Source organism: Lissotriton vulgaris, chromosome 3_1, assembly GCF_964263255.1.
Source record: "Lissotriton vulgaris chromosome 3_1, aLisVul1.2, whole genome shotgun sequence".
NCBI classification, from domain to species: Eukaryota; Metazoa; Chordata; class Amphibia; order Caudata; family Salamandridae; genus Lissotriton; species Lissotriton vulgaris.
Window position 1 is genome coordinate 1,676,185,001 of NC_141689.1, and position 19,746 is coordinate 1,676,204,746.

The 19,746-nt window shown below is 51.9% G+C and overlaps 1 protein-coding gene and 3 pseudogenes across 1 annotated transcript in view; all 4 read left to right on the plus strand.

The window, feature by feature from the left end:
• LOC147728336 (cystine/glutamate transporter-like) overlaps nt 1-19,746 on the plus strand; it is a 723,773-nt gene that overhangs the window by 163,674 nt on the left and 540,353 nt on the right. The gene's annotated exons all lie outside the window — the stretch shown is intronic.
• LOC147728337 (18S ribosomal RNA) lies at nt 9,347-11,149 on the plus strand (annotated as a pseudogene).
• On the plus strand, nt 12,080-12,233 carry LOC147728338 (5.8S ribosomal RNA; annotated as a pseudogene).
• On the plus strand, nt 12,650-13,997 carry LOC147728339 (28S ribosomal RNA; annotated as a pseudogene).

The window sequence follows — 19,746 nt, forward strand, 5'->3', positions numbered from 1 at the left end:
GAAGGAGAAAATGCATATGTTTAAGGAAAAAAGGAGAAATCATCAAGCATTGGGGTGGGTAAGTATTACCCTTAGGAAGTGCCCCCATTGCACAGGTAAAGAATTTGCTCCGCTGCCTTCCTACTCCCAGTGTGTGGGGAAGCAATGTGTCAATTGGGGGACCTTCCATGATCACATTCATTAGTGGGTACATCAACCATGTGCTAATGGTGTAGTTGAGCAGAGACTATGGCTGGCAGTATGTTTTTGGCTTATTTTGGGGTGCTTTCAGTCAATCTTTTTGGGTGTTATCCTCAACAACTTAGAGGCACCTGGCTTCCTGCAGGTGACGTTCAGACAGATTACTTTGCAGCGCTACTGTGTCTGGGAATTCCCATCGGTGGATAATGACCTTAACTGTGGTGGGGCTCTTGGTCGTACTTCTTTTGAAGGTGGCTGCCATGGCTACAGCAAATGGCACCATTTACTTTGATGTTGGTTTTTTTATAACACAAATTTATTTTAATTTTTATAAGTATGAGACTTACAGGAGACCGACTTTTCACGAACAAATGCATAAATCGGATGAAGACAATAGGATGTATACCGTGCCCTGGGTGTGGCATTTAGTCTCAGTCTCGGGCATGTCAAGTAAGAAAGAAACAAAGATTAAGTGAAATAATCAGCCCTTTTACTTTGATGTTAGTTACACTTAGGAAAACAGAAAATCATTTATCACCGATCAGTAGGCGAGTTCCTTGCTGCAATGGGGACGGTTTGTGAAGAAAAAGGACTACCTATTTGGCCCTATGTAATGGAGGGTAGGCAGAGTTTAAGAAATGACTCACTTTTCCAAAATGGCTGACAAATGTTAAGCCACATTAAGATGCATTATGCAAGATTAACAGAAGAAGTGATGGAAGGACGAAGACGAAAGACTAGTGAAGGAGTAATCAAACTAATCTGCAAAATCCATGACTGTATTAGTACTTTTATCAGTTGTGGGAGGGAACTGGTAAACATATGACTGGACTAGGTAGGCATGGAGTCTGTTATTGTCTTGGAGAGCTGGTCGGCCAATGCTAGAGTTCGAAAGATGTGCGAGTAGAACGATCAGGAAAGGCCAAGACAACAGTAGTAGCTAGCACAAAATGGTGGCGAGTTCTACTCAGGTGCAACAATTAGGAAATATATTTGTAAGCACTGCCTGTGTGCAGCATGGAAACGTAAGACAAACAAGGGCTTACTAGCACTGGAGGGTTGAGAAAGAGCACCTACTTAGGAATGTAAACATAGGCCCCAGCCAGTCAGAGCATGTGCCATACGAGAACCAGAGATGGACAAAGAGTATCCGGCACAGACATTTGGAGCATACAAGTGTGAGTGGATAGGATTGTCATTCTTCCAACCAGTTACTCACAAAGTAGTAATTTATGTGAGTACACTGCATTGCCATACACTATAAAGATATATACATCGGTGTGGGATAAGTTATTCCTTTTGCAGATGGTCTCACACATCGTGAAGCCCTCAGCCTCTTTCTCCTCCATATGAGAAACAGCTCTCATTTTCCCGCCATATAAAATAAAAGTGGAGGTATTAGTATGTAATATTTTGAAACAAAATCTTAAGATCTTTAATGTAAGCAAATTTCAAAACCTCTTGTGAATTACAATGTATTGTAACCTGATAAATTCGTGGATTCTTGAAATTAACTTTCAATTACACTCAATAAACATACAATATTAAATACCCCCTTTAATGAAAATGAATTCTCAATAAAAATAAAAGTCAGACGAAAAAGAGCTGAAAAGCTGTTTCTTCCTTTATTAGTTTGCAGAGCGGGCCTTCACATGCGAACAATTAGAACCCGTAGGCTATAATATGGAAATCAGATTCATACCGCTACTGCAATTTTTTATTTTATATTGTTTCATGTGAGCATTTGGCAGAGAACCCTATAACCCAGCATATTTTAACGTTTCAACCAATGGATATTTCCATCACTCCTTGAGAAAGGCAGTGTATATTTTAGTTTTCTGTAGTGACATCATTGAATGAAATATCCATTGTCACCATGACTAGCCATTATTTCCATAAGAGTAAGTTCTACATTCTGAGAAGAAGAAGCCACAACAGGCCTTTTTTCAAGTGAATAAATGTTGCAAGAATGTGGCGGTGAGTCACAATTGCGGTATAGCTTCTGGCTCGCTGCATAGTTTTATTGCAATGATGGATTTAGGGGCTGGCCAGGGTCTGCCAGATTTAGCCCAGCAGGATCCCCACCAAATTTTTCTCTGCATCATGGCTAAGCAGGTAGTCATGTGATAGCCAGTGGGAATTGGGCTGCTTGTGTCAAGAGTGCTGCTCATGGCACAAGGTACCAAACCTTGGTGTCAGACAGGTGTGCAAACGTTTGTTCTACAGCGCTTCATTCTGCTTCTCTGCTGTAGAGATGTGGCAAGGAAGTCCCAGAACAACTCAAGTGACATCGGATCCTCATCTCATAGAAGGGGACACGCACAATACAGTGATGGATCAACAGTAGGCCGCTCCATCTAATGCTCTCTCTGCCTCAAATCTCATTTGAACCAGGGAGAGCATTACAGATTGTTAAGATCCAAGAATGCTCCATTTTTACAACTAATTGCAAGGCAAGACCATGTCGGCTTGGGACATAACATAACTTAGCATAACATGTTATTTGTAAAAATCGCATTCAGTTGTGGGTATCTTGGCTTGGTGCTGAATAATAGAGGTTTATTGTTACCAACTCAATGGTACTTACTTTATTGATTTTGTGAGAAGGAAAGGATGAGTGTCTACCAGAAACCATGAGTTCATGCACAGATCTCTGCAGTAGAAGCTTCAGAAAGCGGAACCAACATTCCATGATAGCAACAGGCTAGGAGGATTGGCCGAGGTTCCTTTTCGGATCCACATTGGGGTTTAAAGTTCCACTTTGGACTGTTTGTTAAATATTATTTAGGAGTTTTCCAATTTAGATCATCACAAGTTCCTGCTGGTCAAATTCGTGGTTGAGACTCTTTTTCATAGTGCAATTTCTCCATGGAAATGAACCACTGGTGTGGTGATGAGCCCCAAGAACATGTCTTTAAGAGATCTTTTTATTCTAGAAGCTTATTTCACATGCTGCATCTTGATGTTTCATTATTCTCCATGCTCCAGCAGTTACCTCACCATTGCTTGAGACATCAGCCTCATTGTTCAAATTGTTATTTTGTGTATTAAAATGTTTCATCAAATGTTCTTAACCAATTGTTCTTAACTAGAGTACCAATACTGCTTTTCATCATGCAACAAAACAACCCTATTGCCATTTGAGTTCACTCCTAGGATTATGTTAGGGTTTCTAAGATATATTCATTTTGGGCAAGAGCAAAGTTTCAGACACTTACTTAAAAGTAAATGGAGAGATTTATCAAAGGTTTTGCATCTCCCCTGCACCACACAAGGAGACACAGGGTGACTCGAATCCTAGAATGAAATTTACCAAGCCTTGCTAGGCCACCCTGCGTGGCACTGCATTGCTTAGTAAATCTGTAGTAACCCAAGGCAGTGCAAGTCGCAGTCTTGCATTACTCTGCCCCAGGTAGGCATTTCATTGGTTAGAGTGTGGTTGTTCCCACGCATCCACCGAGCGATTTTGGCACAATCCCAGATTTACTATGAGTGGTTGACCTGCGTCAAAATGCTTTGCCTTTCCAGGAGAGGCATAACAAGGAGAAATATGCATATATTTTCCATGTTGTGCAGCACACATAGAAAGAGAAAAAGCCTCAGAGGATTGGTTTTGTGCAAGGAGGTGTCCCTTTCTGCTAAAAAAAAATCCTGTCTGCAACACAGGCGCCCTTGCATTTTTTGTGCAAGGGTGCCTGCATTGTCTGCATTGGTACTAGGCAGTCAAAATAGCACCAGCGTAAGGAGAGAGCAGAAATGCGCCATATCTTGATCGATATGGGCATTCCTCTCCTCTCCCTTTCACGCAGCATAGCGCAGCACAGCAAGGTGTCTTGAATGAAAACATTATAAATATGGCTCCAAGTGTGGTTTAAATCCGACTAATCTGCTGAGGATTTATATAAATGTCCAGCAACTACTCAAATAATCTTTCCATTTGATATAAAAGTATTTCACACTGTAGAATATTTTCTTTTGGATTGACCGATGCTTATGGAGTTTTGAGAAAACTTTAGGATGCACCAGGTGTAGGACTGTTATGCAAATAGAGGAATATGGGGCTAGATGAGGGTAATTTAGATTTACCGATTCTAAAATACCGAATTTTACCGATTCGGTATTTTAGAATCGGTAAATCTGATGTGGGTAATAATTCGGTATTTTTTACCGAATCGGTAAGATTCAGTATTTTCCGATTCGGTAACCGAATCGGTATTTGCTATTGAATCCTATGGGCCTTGAAGCCCAAAGGATTCAATAGCAAATACCGATTCGGTAAAAATACCGAATTGCAAAGGGGGACACAGTGTCACTTTGACACCCTGTTGCACCCCTGTAACTGGCTTGTGCGCCATGTGGCACACATACATGCCCTTAGGGCATGTCTGTGTGCCACATGGCACAGGTGTACATGCACAGATGTGCATGTACACAAGAATTTGTTATTTACCATGCAATTGTATTACATGGTAAATAACGAATTCTAAAGGCCCTGTAGCACTGTTAGAAGTGCTACCTACATAGAAAAATACAGATTCGGTAATTTTACCGATCAGTAAATTTACAGAATCAGTAAAATTTACCGATTCTGTAATTTTACAGAATCGGTAATTTTACCGATTTGGTAAAATTACCGATTTGGTAAAATTACAGAATCTGTATGTTTTCAGTGCCCCTACATCCCAATGTCAAAATACCGGTTGGAAACGGCTGAAAATCAGTATTTTCGGCCGATTACGACCTGTATTTTGACACCTACATCTGGCCCATGGTCTTTTATTTTATCAGGTGTCGCATTTCATATTTGAAAAACTATTATTTTGTTACTGGAGTTCAGACACATGGTTAAGAATGTTGCTGAAGATTCATATGGGGAAGTTTTTAAAAGTCAATTTTTTATTGAAGGATTATATTTTAATAAATCTATTTATTTAAGGTGAGATTTTGTGTGATAATTATTTGCAATGTTTCCTTTTAACAATGGAAGGTGTGAACCTTACAGAGCCATTCCTCCACCAAGCCACTGTGCTTTCTTAGGGGCTGGAACTGGATGTGGAGGTTGATGGAGTGGAGATCAGTGGGGAGTGAAGAAGATATGGTGGAGAGGGTTTGTGTGGATATTTTGAGAGTGTTCATTAGTTGGTGTCATTCTACAGATCAGAATAGCAACAAGTCGACATTCTTTGTTGAAAGCCCAGCTATTTCAAATGTACACCATATCTCAATTATCACCAGAAAATTCCCAGTGCTTTTGTTACTGTTCAAATAAAACCTTTCAAAGTAACCTGGAAATCACTGTTCTTAGGTGGTACTAGAAACTAGGGCTGGACGGAATTGGCGTAAAGCCTCTACGTGGAATTATAGGAAAAAAATATGTGTAAAACGAACCCACGTCCTGAGGGTCCATGTGCCCGGCACAGGGGCCCCTCATACTCAGGCAGGCAACCCGATCTCCACGGCCTGGCTGGGTTTAAAAGCAGGGTCCGGCCCGGGGCCTGGGTTTTGGTCAGGGCTTGTGGTGTGGGAGCCCCCATCATGCGGCCTGCCAAGTGTCCATCTGCCCGGGACAAGGGTCCCGCTAGCAGAGCACCAGAACCCTGCAAGGGCAGACGGGAGCCCTACCGCTATGGCTCGGCCCGGGGGGGCAGATGGGCGTCCTTCGGCCTGGGCCAATGGTCGCACCTTTCCCCTTGGCCATCTGGTTGCAGGCAATGCTTTCCAATGGGGCGACCAGATGGCCAGGCTGCCCTGGAAGTCCCGATGAGGGCTAATTTGCCTCCCGGATCCAAGCCAGGGATCCAGGAGGTCGGGCGTCTCAGCGCCCAGGGTCCCCTCTGTCACTTGGAGCGCATGGGTTCCCAGAACGAGGGGTAGCTTTCCTCCGGATTGCTAGGGGCAGGGTGTGCCAGAACACCCCTCCCGGGCTGGCAGTTCTCTGCCGGGGAAGAAATGGCTATGTCCTGGCAACACTTCCCAGGCGTCTGGGGTAGCCTCCTCAGGCCTGCGGCATGGCAAAGTGCCCGGGACTGGCTCCAAGGATCCCGAGCAGTCCTCCCCGGGCATGCGGGCCCCAAGAGCTCCTGTGGACCTCCCTGTGCCTGAGGCCCAGCCGGGGTCTCTGAGCCCCAGGGATGCGGAGCTCCAGAATCCTGCGTGGGCAGGCAGGAGCCCTACCGCCAGGCTCAAGGCGGGCAGATGGGAGTCCTTTTGGTCCTGGCCATCTGGTTGTACCTTTTGCCTTGGCCATCTGGTCGCACACAATGCTTTCTAATGGGTCGACCAGATGGCTGGGTCGCCCTGGAATCCCGATTGGTGCTCATTTGCCTCCCTGATCCCAGCCAGGGCTCCAGGAGGTTGGGCATGTCTGCCTAGGGACCCCTGAGTCTCGCGGTGCACACAGGTTCCCAGAAATAGGGGTTGCCCTCCTCTGGATCACTAGGGGCAGGGTATGCCAGAACACCCCTCCCGGGCTGGCGGTTCTTTGCCAGGGACCAGGTGGGCTATGCCCGGGCAACACCTCCCAGGCATCCGGGGCTCCCTTCTACGGCTCGCAGCGTAGCAAAGTACCCAGGATGGGCTCCATGCATCCCGGGCAGTCCTCCCAAAGGCGTGCAGGGCCTGAGAGCTCCTGCGGGCCTCCCCATGCCTGAGGCCCAGCCGGGGTCCCCGAGCTCCCGGGAAGCAGAGCCCCCGTAACCTGCATGGGCAGGCGGGTGCCCTACCGCGAAGGCTCGGGTAGGAAAATGGGAGCCCTTTCTGTCACGGCCATCTGGTCGCACTTTCCCCTCGGCCATCTGGTCACACGTAATCCTTTTCAATGGGGCAACCAGATGGCCGGGCTGCCCAGGAAGTCCCAATGAGGGCTCATTTGCCTCCTGGATCCCAGCCAGGGCTCTAGGAGGTCAGGTACATTCGCTCCCAGGTCCCTCTGAGTCTTGTGGTGCGCACGGGTTCCTAAAAAGATGGGTAACTTTCCTCTGGATTAGTAGGGACCGGGTACTCTGGGACCCCTCTCGGCCTAGCGGTCCTCAGCCGGAAGCTGGATGGGCCAGGATGCTGTCCCAGCCCTGGGTCCATCCCTGGGCAGGCTGCCCTGGATGGGGTCTGGTTGTCCTGGGGATCCTCCCCCTGCTGGGCTGGTGCAGGGGCCCGGGGAGGGCCGCCTCCCCACCACAGGCTCCGTCCTCAGTCCTGCTGCGTGGCATGGTGCCCAAACGAGTTCTTGCGGGCCTGGGGAGGCTTCCCCTTTGCCTCCGGTCCCAGGAGCCCCGACTGGGCCTGGGAGCCCTGGTTGGGTCCAGGGGCCTGTCGGGCCGAGGATCGGGTGCTCTGGCCCTGGGCCCCGTCCCCCGACCTGCTGCTCTGCCAAAGGCCTGGGACGAGTTTCCGTTGTGCCTGGGGAGCCTCCTCTTGCTTGGCTGGGTCCAGGAGATCCGGCTGGGGCCACTGAATGCCCCGGGGAGGGCCACCTCCCCATCCCGGGATCTGTCCTCGGCCCTGCCCTGTGGCACGGTGCCCGGGACAGGGTCCGGCGGTCCCGGGGAGGCTTCCCCTGCTCCTCTGGGTCCTGGAGCCCCGCTGGGCCCTGGGTCTGGTGCTTCATCCCTGATCCCCATCCCTGGGCCTACCACTCTGCCAAAGCCCCGGGATGGGGTTCTGTTGTGCCTGGGGAGCCCCCCTTGCTTGGCTGGGTTCAGGAGCTCCGGCCCGGGCACCTGAGGGCACTGGGGAGCGCGGCCTCCCCACCCTGGGCTCTGTCTTAGTCCTGCCGCAGCGCAGGGTGCCCGGGATGCGGTTCAGAGGCCCCGGCGAGGCGTCCCCTGTGCCCCTGGGCCAGGGAGCCCCGGCTGTTTCCAGGTGGCTAGTCGGGCCCCGGGTCGGGAGCTCTGGTGCTGGGCCCCATCCCTCGGTCTGCTGCTCCACCTAGGGCCCAGGACAGGGGTCTATCGGTCCTGTGCAGGCCTCCCCTGCTTGTCAAGGTGTCCATGGGGCCCAGTCGGAGGGCCCGTTGGGTCCCCCTTGCAGCCTCCATAGCTGGGGCCCAGCTGGGGCCCTGGGCCTCTGGTCCCTTCATGCCCCGGTGCCCGCTCACTCTTTCATTGGGGCACAGAGCGACCAGATGGCTTCTCTTTTGAGCCAAGCCATCTGGTCGCACCTTTCCCCCTGGCCATCTGGTCGCACCTATCCCCTCGGCCAGCTGGTCGCACCTATTCCCTCGGCCTTCTGATCGCACGCAATGTTTTCCAATGGGGCGACCAGATGGCGGGATTGCCTGGAAGTCTGGATGAGGGCTCAGTTGCCTCCCAGATCCCAGCGTAGGCTCCAGGAGGAGGGGTACCTTGGAGCCTTGGGATTACTAGGGAGAGGGTCAGTCAGACCTCCGTGACATCCAGTGATTCCGAAACAGGGGAAGGCAGCACCCGGGCACGCCTTTTGGGGGCCCCAGGGACCCAGGTCTGCGCCTGCCTCTCAGCTCCTTCCTGATGGATCTTTCCTTTGAGCCTGTTTGCCCCAGGAGCAGGCAGGGATGTGAAACCACCATCGCCCCATGCAGGGCGGTCTGCCAAGGGATGCCCTGGCCATACTCTGATCGATTGGGCACTCTCGGTCCGTTTAGGGATGGCCTGCTTAGCCAGCCTTGGCTGTTGTTTCAAGCAAGGAGCTTCCTCCCCGCATGGACCATCCGACTCGAGGGCCTGCCGCCTGGTGGGAGGCCCTTCCCAGCAGAGTGAAGGCCGAGCGGCACCAGCAGCTCATGCCCCCAGTGATCTGACCCGAGCGGAAGGGGTTAGGTGGCGCCAGGCCCTCGGATGCTGCTGCCCAGCACGTTCATAGGCCCCGTGCACCACGCTGTCACCCCTCTCTGCCCAGCATATTCCCACAGCAGCTCGGAACGACTATTCCGAGGGGTGCCGGAGCCGCCAGGCTCCAGCACCCCTGTGTCTTCCTCAGGTTGCGCCTTGGCCCGCCTCTCCCTTCCGAGGGAGGGGGCTGGGCCTGCCGGTGCCCATGTGACCGCACCTCTCACACCTCCAGTGAGCCCTCCCGCCCAGGAGTGTAGGCTCCTTCCCCCAGCAAGCTCCCGAGATGGAGGGGTGCGCGAAACTTGTCCGTTCAGGGAGATGGACACTCAGCCCCCCGAACCCACCCCGTCAGCAGGTGCGTCTACCTAGTTGATCCTGCCAGTAGCATACGCTTGTCTCAAAGATTAAGCCATGCATGTGTAAGTACACACGGCCGGTACAATGAAACTGCGAAAGGCTCATTAAATCAGTTATGGTTCCTTTGATCACCCCATCTGTTACTTGGATAACTGTGGTAATTCTAGAGCTTAATACATTCTGACCTCCCTGGATGTGTGCATCTAACAGACTAAGACCAATCTGGGCTCGCCTGGCCGCTTTGGTGACTCTAGATAACCTCAGGCCGATCGCACATCCCTTTGATGGCGACGATACATTCAGATGCCTGCCCTATCAATCTTTAATGGTACTTTCTGCGCCTACCATGGTGACCACGTGTAATGCAGAATCAGAGTTCGATTCTGGAGAGGGAGCCTGAGAAACGGCTACTACATCCTGGGAATGTAGCAGGCACGCAAATTACCTACACCCGACTCAGGGAGGTAGTGACGAAAAATAACAATGCAGGACTCTTTCGAGGCCCTGTAATTGGAATGAGTGCACTTTAAATCCTTTAACGAGGATCCATTGGAGGGCAAGTATGGTGCCAGCAGTTGCGGTAATTCCAGCTCCAATAGCATATATTAAAGTTGCTGCAGTTAAAAAGCTTGTGGTTGGATCTTGGGATCGAGCTGGCGGTCTACCGCGAGGTGAGCTACCGCCTTTCCCAGCCCCTGCCTCTCGGCGTCCCCTTGATGCTCTTGACTGAGTGTCCTGGGGGTCCAAAGCATTTACTTTGAAAAAATTAGAGCATTCAAAGCAAGCAGGTCGCCTGAATACTTCAGCTAGGAATAATGGAATAGGACTCCAGTTCTATTTTGTTGTTGGAACTGGGGTCATGATTAAGAGGGACGACTGAGGCCATTCACATTGTGCCGCTAGGCATGAAATTCTTGGACCGGTGCAAGACGAACCAAAGCGAAAGCATTTGCAAGAATATTTTCATTAATCAAGAGCGAAAGTCGGAGGTTCGAAGACGATTAGATACCGTCGTAGTTCTGACCGTAAACGATGCCGACTAGCGATCCGGCGGCGTTATTTCCATGACCCGCCGAGCAGGTTCCGGGAAACCTAAGTCTTTGGGTTCCGGGGGAGTATGGTTGCAAAGCTGAAACTTAAAGGAATTGACGGAAGGGCACCATCAGGAGTGGAGGCTGCGGCTTAATTTGACTCAACATGAGAAACCTTACCCAGCATGGACACAGAAAGGATTGACAGATTGATAGCTCTTTCTCGATTCCGTGGGTGATGGTGCATAGCCGTTCCAAATTGGTGGAGCGATTTGTCTGGTTATTTCCGATAACGAACAAGACTCCTCCTTGCTAACTATATACGCGACCCCCAGCGGTAGGCGTCCTATTTCTTAGAGGGACAAGTGGCGTTCAGCCACAAGAGATTGAGCAATAACAGATCTGTGATGCCCTTAGATGTCCGGGGTTGCACGCGCGCTACACTGAACAGATCAGCGTGTTTCTACCCTTAACCGACAGGTGAGGGTAACCTGTTGAACCCCGTTCGTGATAGGGACTGGGGATTGCCATTATTTCCCATGAACAAGGAATTCCTAGTAAGTGCGAGTCATAAGCTTGCGTTGATTAAGTCCCTGCCCTTTGTACACACCGCCCGTCGCTACTACTGATTGGATGGTTTAGTGAGGTCCTCAGATCGGCCCGCCGGGGTCGGGAAAGGCCCTGGCGGAGCGCCGAGAAGACTATCAAACTTGACTATCTAGAGGAAGCAAGAGTCATAACAACGTTTCCGTAGGTGAACCTGCTGAAGGATCATTAACGGTGGAGCAGCCCAAGCGACTGACAGTGCCAGCCAGAAGCTCTCAGTTGCCTCCTGCAAGCAAGCACCGTAGGCACAGGGCCCGGCCCTGCCCTGGCGCGCCCCGGCTGGCGGCGCGGTCCGCGGCCGCATGGGGCACTCGGGTGAGGACCGGGAATTCGGCGAGCCTCTTCCCCAGGGTAGGCCCGACTAATGTGTGAGGGAACAGGGACGCAAGCTCACCCGGCACGACCCCCCCAGCGGTGGGGGAAAACGAATGGCAGTGCATCCCTGGCTGGTACCACCCCTCCCTCTAAAGGGCCCTGGCGCCGATTGGGCCCTTCTGTGCCAGAGTCCCGGTCCGACCGGGTTCCTGGTCAACCGAGGAGCCACCCTTCTTGCATGGCAGGGTGGCCTGGAAGAGAAGGGGCCAAGGGCCTGCAAGGGGACCCTGGCTCCTCTCGGTGGGATGCGTGCGGGATGGGGAGCCGCCTGGCTCTTCCCGTCTGGTGCCTCCGACCCGGGTGAGGTTGGTGGTGGGCTGATCGCCAGCCTGCCGGCACAGCTGGGGCTGCCTGGTGACGGATGGGTGACGAGCAGGTAAGACGAGCCTTCCTCTTTGCCAGGTACCTGGTTCGACTCGGTCCCGTGCAGCTGGGCTCAGGGGTTTGAAGACTCACGTGGTCCCTCCTGGGTTACCCTGGGAGGGACCGGCGGCTGCAGGGTTGCCTGTTCCCGTCACTACAGCACCCCCCTCCCTCGCCCATGGGTGGGGGTGGACTCTCGTGCAGAGAGCCTGGTAAAGTTTTTTTTCAGTGCAGTCTGACTCCCAGAGGGGAAGCCTTGAATGGGGCGCACGGGCAGTCTGGCAGCATGGGCGGAGGACGGACGGCGTCGCCGTCCTCCCACCTCTCCTGCGCCCGGGTGAACGTTTTCAAAAAGTTGCCTGTGACTCTTGGCAGTTGATCACTCGGGTCGTGCGTTGATGAAGATCGCAGCTAGCTGCGGGAATTAGGGTGAATTGCAGGACACATTGATCATCGGCACTTCAAACGCAGCTTGCTGCCCTAGGTTCCTCCCGGGGCTATGCCTATCTGAGGGTCACTTGATCGTCAATTGCCCCGGGGCTGGGGCCGTCGCAGGGTTAGCTCTGCTTCCCCTTCTTCCCCCCACAAGGTCAGACCGCCGATTGCCTGTGGCAGGGTCCCTCGCCGGTTACTGCCGCAGAGGTACGCCGTCGGTGCGCCTAGCCCAGAGAAGGGGTCAGGCGACCGGTCTGCTACGGGCACGTCCCGGGGCCCCTGACTGCATGCTGCGCGTGACTGTCTGTGGTGTCCCATCGGCTGCCGGCACGCACGCACCTCGGGCACCCACCTCCGGCTTCCCAGCGAGGGCGAAACCCCTCCAGATCCGCTCCAGGGGAAAGAGGGTACCCGCTGCCGGGATGCCAGGCTCTTGCTCCGGCAAGGGGCTGGCCTTCCCTGGCTCCCCCTTAATGCTCCGGCTAATTCTTCTGACTATAAACTCAGATCAGACGTGGCAACCCACAGAGTTTAAGCATATTGCCAAGCAGAGGAAAAGAAACTAACCAGGATTCCCCCAGTGAACGGCGAGTGAAGAGGGAAGAGCCCAGCACCGAATACCCGCCCGGAGGCAGGCGCGGTTAATGTGGCGTACAGAAGAGCGACACCCCGACGTCGCTCAGGGGGCCCAAGTCCTTCTGATCGAAGTTCACCCCATGGACGGCGTTAGGCCAGTAGCGGGCCCTTGCGCTCTGGGATTGGGTTGCTTGGGAATGCAGCCCAAAACAGGCGATAAACAACATCTAAGACTAAATACGGGTGCGAGACCAATAGCCAACAAGTGCTGTAAGGGAAAGTTGAAAAGAACTTTGAACAGAGAGTTCAAAAGGGCATGAAACGGTCGAGAGGTAAACGGGTGGGATCCGTGCAGTCCGCCCAGAGGATTCAATACAACGGGAAGGTCGGTGGCCTGGGAGTTCCAGATCCCCTTTGTTGGACCGGCACCTGGGCCCTACCCGGCCCCCACATTTCCGGCTCCGGGTCGGATGGGAAGGCTTCAAGGTGGTAGGTGGCCCTTTGCTCCGAGGGAGGGTGTTACAGCCCCCCTGGCAGCAGCTTCCCTGTGTCCATGGGGCCGAGGGAGATTCGACCACCTTACCGCCCTCCCCCGGGCACTCCTTCCCGACCGCCCATCGGGGCGCACCAGAGGGGTTGAAGGGGGGATGGGGCCCCCTGCACGACTGTCGACTTTTTGGGGTTTCAGCAGGAGGTGTCAGAAAAGTTACCACAGGGGTAACTGGCTTGTGACGGGCAAGCGTTCATAGCGACATCGCTTTTTGATCCGTCCGCTTTTCCTTTTATTGTGAAGCAGAATTTACCAGCCGTTGGCTTGTTCACCCACGAATAGGGAACGTGAGCTGGGTTTAGACCATCATGAGACAGGTTAGTTTTACCCTACTGATGTGTTGTTGCAATAGTATTCCTGCTTCGTACGAGAGGAACCGCAGGTTTAGACATTTGGTGTATGTGCTTGGCTGAGGTGCCAATGGGGCAAAGCTACCATCTGTGGGATTATGACTGAACGCCTCTGAGTCAGAATCCCTCCTAAACCGTAATGATACGGCAGTGCCGCGGAGCCTCGGTTGGCCTGGGAGAGACGCTTGCTTGGGGACCAGAGCACAGACAGAAGAGGGCCGACTCTATTGCCCTTAGTGCACCGAATGTTTGTGCGGCACCCGATGCAAAATCATTTGTAGACGACCTAATTCTGGGTCAGTGTTCGTAAGGAGCAGAGCAGCTACCTTGTTGCGATCTATTGAAAGTCATCCTCTGAGCCAAGATTTTGTCTTGTGGGTGCATGGGAGCCCTCCTCTACCACACCCAGGGATGGGTCCCTCTGCTGCCGGGCTGGCATGAATGACGCGGAGGGGGTAATGAAGGTTCGCGGGAGGCTACCTCCATCACATGGGCCTCCCCCTCCTGTCCCTGCCCCATCGGAGAGCGGGGATGGGGGACACCATCCCTTGCGGGTCAGCAGGGTGACAAGATGGCCTGGACCGGCTGAGCCTCCCCTTCCCGCTGCTCCCGCCCTAGTCGGGCAGGGAGGCAAGCAGCAGCCCCAGGGAAGGAGCCTCCCGAGCGGCTGCCTCTATGCGCCTGGCCACCCCTCATCTGACTGCAAGGGCGACTGGGTACAGCACCCTCCCAGGCCATCTGGGTGCTGGGTCGCCCCGGCCCATCTGGTTGCCTGGCTGAGCGACCAGATGGCCCTGTGGGCCGGGTGACCAGAGGATCCTGTGGGCCAGGTGAGCAGATGGCCCTGCAGGCTGGGTGACCAGATGGCCGGCCTGGCTCCAACTTTTGTGGGTCCGGTCACTGGGGTCCGGGGTCCACCGGGGCCTGGGGAGGCTCTCCTGGCCTGGCTATGGTTCAGAAGCTGGGACCGGCCCTGGGGCTTGTGCTCCGTCCCAGGGTGCGGGAGACCCCTGTTCTGCAAGCCATCCGAGGGTCCAGGCTCTGGGGTCGGGGGTCCACCAGGGCCCAGGGAGGCTCTCCCCAGCCTGGTTAGAGTTCGGAAGCTGGGACCGGGCCCGGGGTTCGTGCTCTGACCCAGGGTCCCAGGGTGCAGGAGCCCCCCATTCTGCAAGCCATCCGAGGGCCCGGGCGCTGGGGATGGGGGTCCACCAAGGCCTGGGGAAGCTCTCCCCAGCCTGGCTAGGGTTCGGAAGCTGGGACCCTGCCCGGGGCTGGTGCTCCATCCCAGGGTCCCAGGTTTCGGGAGCCCGCCGTCCTGCAAGCTATCTAAGGGTCCAGGCACTGGGGACGGGGGTACACCGAGGCCCAGGGAGGCTCTTCCTGGCCTGGCTAGGGGTTAGAAGCTGGGCCTGGGTCTGGGGCTCGTGCTGCATCCCAGGGTACGGTAGCCCCCTCCTGCAAGCCAGCCAAGGGTCCGGGCACTAGGGATAGGGGTCCACCGTGTCCCGTGGAGGCTCTCCCTGGCCTAGATAGGGTTCGGAAGCTGGGTCCAGGCCCGGGCCCGCGGCTTGTGCTCTTTCCCAGGACCCGGGTGCGGGAGCCCCCGTCCTTCAAGCCAGCCGAGGGTCCGGGCACTGGGGACGGGGATCCACTGGGTCCCAGGGCGCCTCTCCCTGTCCTGGCTAGGGTTTGGAAGCTGGGACCGGGCCCTGGGCTGGTGTTCCATCCCAGGGTGCAGAAGCCCCTCTGTCCTGCAAGCCAGCCGAGGGCCTGGCCGCTGGGGATGGGGATGGGGGTCCACCAGGGCCCGGGGAGGCTCTGCCAGCCTGGCTTGGGTTCAGAAGCTGGGACAGGGCCCAAGCTTGTGCTCCGTCCCAGGGTCCTAGGGTGCGGGAGCCCCCCCATCCTGCAAGCCAGCCAAGGGTCCGGGTGCTGGGGATGGGGGTCCACGGGGGCGAGGGAGGCTCTCCCCTGGCCTGGCTAGGGTTCAGAAGCTGGGATCAGGCCCAGGGCTTGTGCTCCATCCGGCGGGCCACGAGGTGCGGGAGCCCCTGTCCTGCAAGCCAGCCGAGGGTCTGGGTGCTGTGGAAGGGGGTCCAGCTGGGCCCGGGGAGGCTCTCCCTGGCCTGGATAGGGTTTGGAAGCTGGGATCTGGCCCGGGGCTCATACTCTGTCCGGCGGGCCCTGGGGTGCTGGAGCCCCCATCCTGCAAGCCAGCTGAAGGTCCGGACGCTGGGGAAGGGGCTCTAGCGGGTCCAGCGGGGCCCAGGGAGGCTCTCACCGGCCTGGCTAGGGTTCGAAAGCTGGGCTTGTGCTCCATCTGGCGGACCCCGGGGTGTAGGAGCCCTGATCCTGCAAGCCAGCCCAGGGTCTGGGCGTTGGTGACGGGGGTACACTGGTGCCCGGGGAGGCTCTCCCTGGCCTGGCTGCTTTCAGATGCAGGGACCGGGCCGGGGAGTGGGGGTGGCTGGCTTTATCTGCTCCGCTGGCGGAGCAGAGTTTTCTGCCCACCCCTACTAGGAACAGGGTTGTTGAGCTGCAACCTTTTGACTCAGCAATTCCCTGTGGAAATATGTAAAATAACAAAAGAGTCAGCATGGAATATTCTTGCATTCGAAATACCACACCTAGCATTACATGCAGTGTCGGGGAAGAAATTGCATAAGCCTGTTATGAATCTTATTGGTAGTGCAAAGGAAAAACGGATGAAAACATATATTAAAGGGCTTATATAAAATGAGGTTTGTACTACCATCTTTCACCTAGATGTTTCAGACTAAACAGAAGAGTAGGTACTCCTGGGCTTATTAACGTCTAGACGTATATTTGTAAAGTATTTTCCTGTTTGACCCTGTGCCATTTAATTTTTGGATGAATTCAGGTGCCTGCACCACTGCATATATAAAAGCAATACTTTGTTCTGCGCAAAGCGGCAAGTGAGTCCTCCTACATTTTTCTTTTTACTTCACCATCTTTTCCATAAATCCCTGCATTTAGCAGTTCAACAGTATTTTGGAAATAAGTGACCCCAGGGGAACTTTGTGATTTGGCACCGGGCGTCCAACATATTTTGCTAAAAATAAATAGTGGGAAATTACGTGGAAAGTGACATGCACAAACACCGATTTGAAGGGTTTGTCACTCCAAACTGCAGCCGACTCCTCCCTGCCTCTTTCCGTATCTAATTCCACTCCAAGGTTGACCCTCTTCTTGCCCACCTGGCCCTTTTCTTTACCAATATTTTAAACATCTGTCTTGTTTTCCTGCCCCTGTGTATTTTTTTTTTACTCCTACCTGTCTGCTTTTTTGTCACCCCACATCCTCCAGTCAAGGCAGACACAGAATTTTCAGGGCTGGATTGTTCCTGTTAATCTAGGTTCCAGTTTTCTTCTGTCTGATGTACAAGCGACTGTTTCCTGAAATCACAATGTCACCACACTCTGGAATGTGTGGTAGGGAAGTGTCCTCAAGAGACTGACACCTTCTCAAAAGGAAAAAACCAAATGTGTTAACAACCTCCTACCTGCTGAATGAAAATTTCAATGGGCTGATGATCGCCATGAATCCTGACTCCTATACTGGAAAGCTTCAGGAGTAAAAAGTAAGTGGAGTAAGTAATTTCGGTAAGGGGGAGCATGGAAAACGGCAAAGTAACATGCCTTTGTTGTGCGGCACCCTCAACTAGACTGTATCCTTCAAATAGGAAAGGAACATGAAAAGGATACTACATCAAAACATCACATGACAGCAAACACAAAGGATTTGAAAAATAAGAAAGGAACCGAGACAGAAACTGCCATGATGGAAAAGGAAAAAGAAGAAAAAAAAGAATGAAAACCTAAAGTGTACTAGCTATAGGTCAGCTTCAAAAAGTAGCTGGAAACCTACAGACAGATGACTACCGTTTTGAAGCTGTGAGAGCAAGTAGCAGCAGATAAAAGCCAGGGGCAGTATTGAAGGTGGACCCAAGTGAGAGAAACTCACAGCCTGCTACCGTGGACTTTATGTGCACGGTACAGTGGTTCTCAGGCATGCAGGTGGGGAATAGTCCACAACCTCAACATAGACCCCAAGAGAAAGGTCTGGTGGAAGTTAGTAAGCTCGGCTGTGTCAGGCCAAAGATCTTTGTAGTGGCCTTTTGCTGTTGTTACACTTAGAGAAAAAGGAGTAGGCAGTGGGTCCTTCAACCTCATCACAACCAGCTGGACTGCTGAGACTCAGCACAACCCTCCCTTAGGCATCATGTTACTCCTCAACTTCCACACCCACTGCCAAAGATAAAGCTACAAAGGGTCTGTTGAGTTGATGCTGTTGGTGTTGCTGCTTTAGAACTATGCATGCATTAGATTTTCGGTTGCTGTCTTACTGGCAGGTGCTACTACTGCAGTTTCAACATGCTTCTGGACTAGGGGCCACAACAGTAGTGAAGACAGCACATCAATGCTTCTCTCATTTTGAATTTAAAGTCTTTCTAATTACACTACAATCACTGTGACAATCTAATGCTTGTAACAGGAGACATCCAGTGCTGAAAAAGGAATAAAAGTACGTAGCTTCTTGTATATTTCTTGGTTATTGTCGTCACACAGCTGTACCTTTCAGAGGAGACAATCTCTTGTTGCAGCTTGAGATATATATCCAGTAGAAGGATTAAGATATCGATCAAACCAACTGCTTCTACATTGACATTGCTATATTATTCTTCCACCTTACCTTAAAAATTTGCATGCAGCAAGTTCAAGGATGGGATGGCTTGACTTCGGTACGATCCACCTCACTGTCGTTCTGTGTCTAAATCTCAAAAGGTAGTAGCATTTAAATCAGGCACTTTATTAGCCCCCATTTTCTGTCTTCCATTGTCATGGCTTTAGCATCTGCATCCTACCGTTTTGTAGCACATGATCACTGGTAGACCTGTATTGCTTAAACAGGTGTGTGTGTGGCTTCTAGAAGGTGGAGTTTTGACTGGTTGGATCACATTGTGAGGGTTTTATGTGGAACCTACTAGCTTGGTGAATGATGTTCAAATGTGTCTTGCATTTTAAGCATTGGCAGAAATGTGTGTAACTCCTGCAACAGGTAATCATTATCTTGTGGACTACTCCTGCTTTTTGATGATGTCTGCTCTATGCTATATCATTGCTGCTATTGCAATAAGAAGAATTTATGCACTTTAACTGTATAGAGCGGAGGGCTTTATTGGATTCTGCTCTTTGGTCTCCATTTCTTATTGTTATCATTTTATTTATTTTTAACTGTTTTTATTCAATGAATTATATGAATTTCATTTTGTGCTTTTATGGTCCCAGATATTGCACAAGAAAGATATTTTAACTTGACTTGATGATGTCCTAGACAATTAGCTTGATTCATTGAGCTAAACATTGCACTCTAAATTATGCTCGATCTCTTTACATTTAGGTTTGTGAGACAACTTTTTTGTGTGATCATCTGAATTTTCTGCTGACTAGTGCTACTGGTTCTTGAATTCTGCACTTTGTGTCACTGCTGTCCAGGCCTCATTGTATATGCTTTGGCTCCTAAAACATGATAAAATTATCTCATTCAGAACTGGAATATTTATATTTCCAGAAAGGCCATTGTATATGTTAGAGAATGATACACCAGTTGCATGGAAAGTTAAATGCTCCATGTGCACTGCAACACAGACTGTGCCATTCACTAGGTTGACAAAAAAACATAGCTTCAGACCTACCTTTGTAGGCTGACTGCTGCAGCTGTATAAAATGCTGCCAAACAATGCAAAGAATTATTTTTTAAAAGTAAAGTACCCTACTTTGAAATACTAAATAAGTCACCCCAGCGTAGGCACTGCATCTCACAAGGTAGGGTGCCTAGAATTTAAAAGTGGTACATGCTAGAATTTTAGTGTTGCCACCCAAAAGCTATTTTCACTGAAAAGGGTTAAATCTTTTCTATGAGAAAAACTAAAATGAAATACTAGGTTTGGGGTAAAGTGTTAAACCACTATTGTTAATATTTATTAATAAATTCAATTCTCCTGCAAAGTCAAATGTTTGAAATACATTTAGGAAAGGTAACTTTTTAAAAGTTAGACTGTGTCTGCCTCAGCACCAGTAAGCTAATTAGCATTAGCC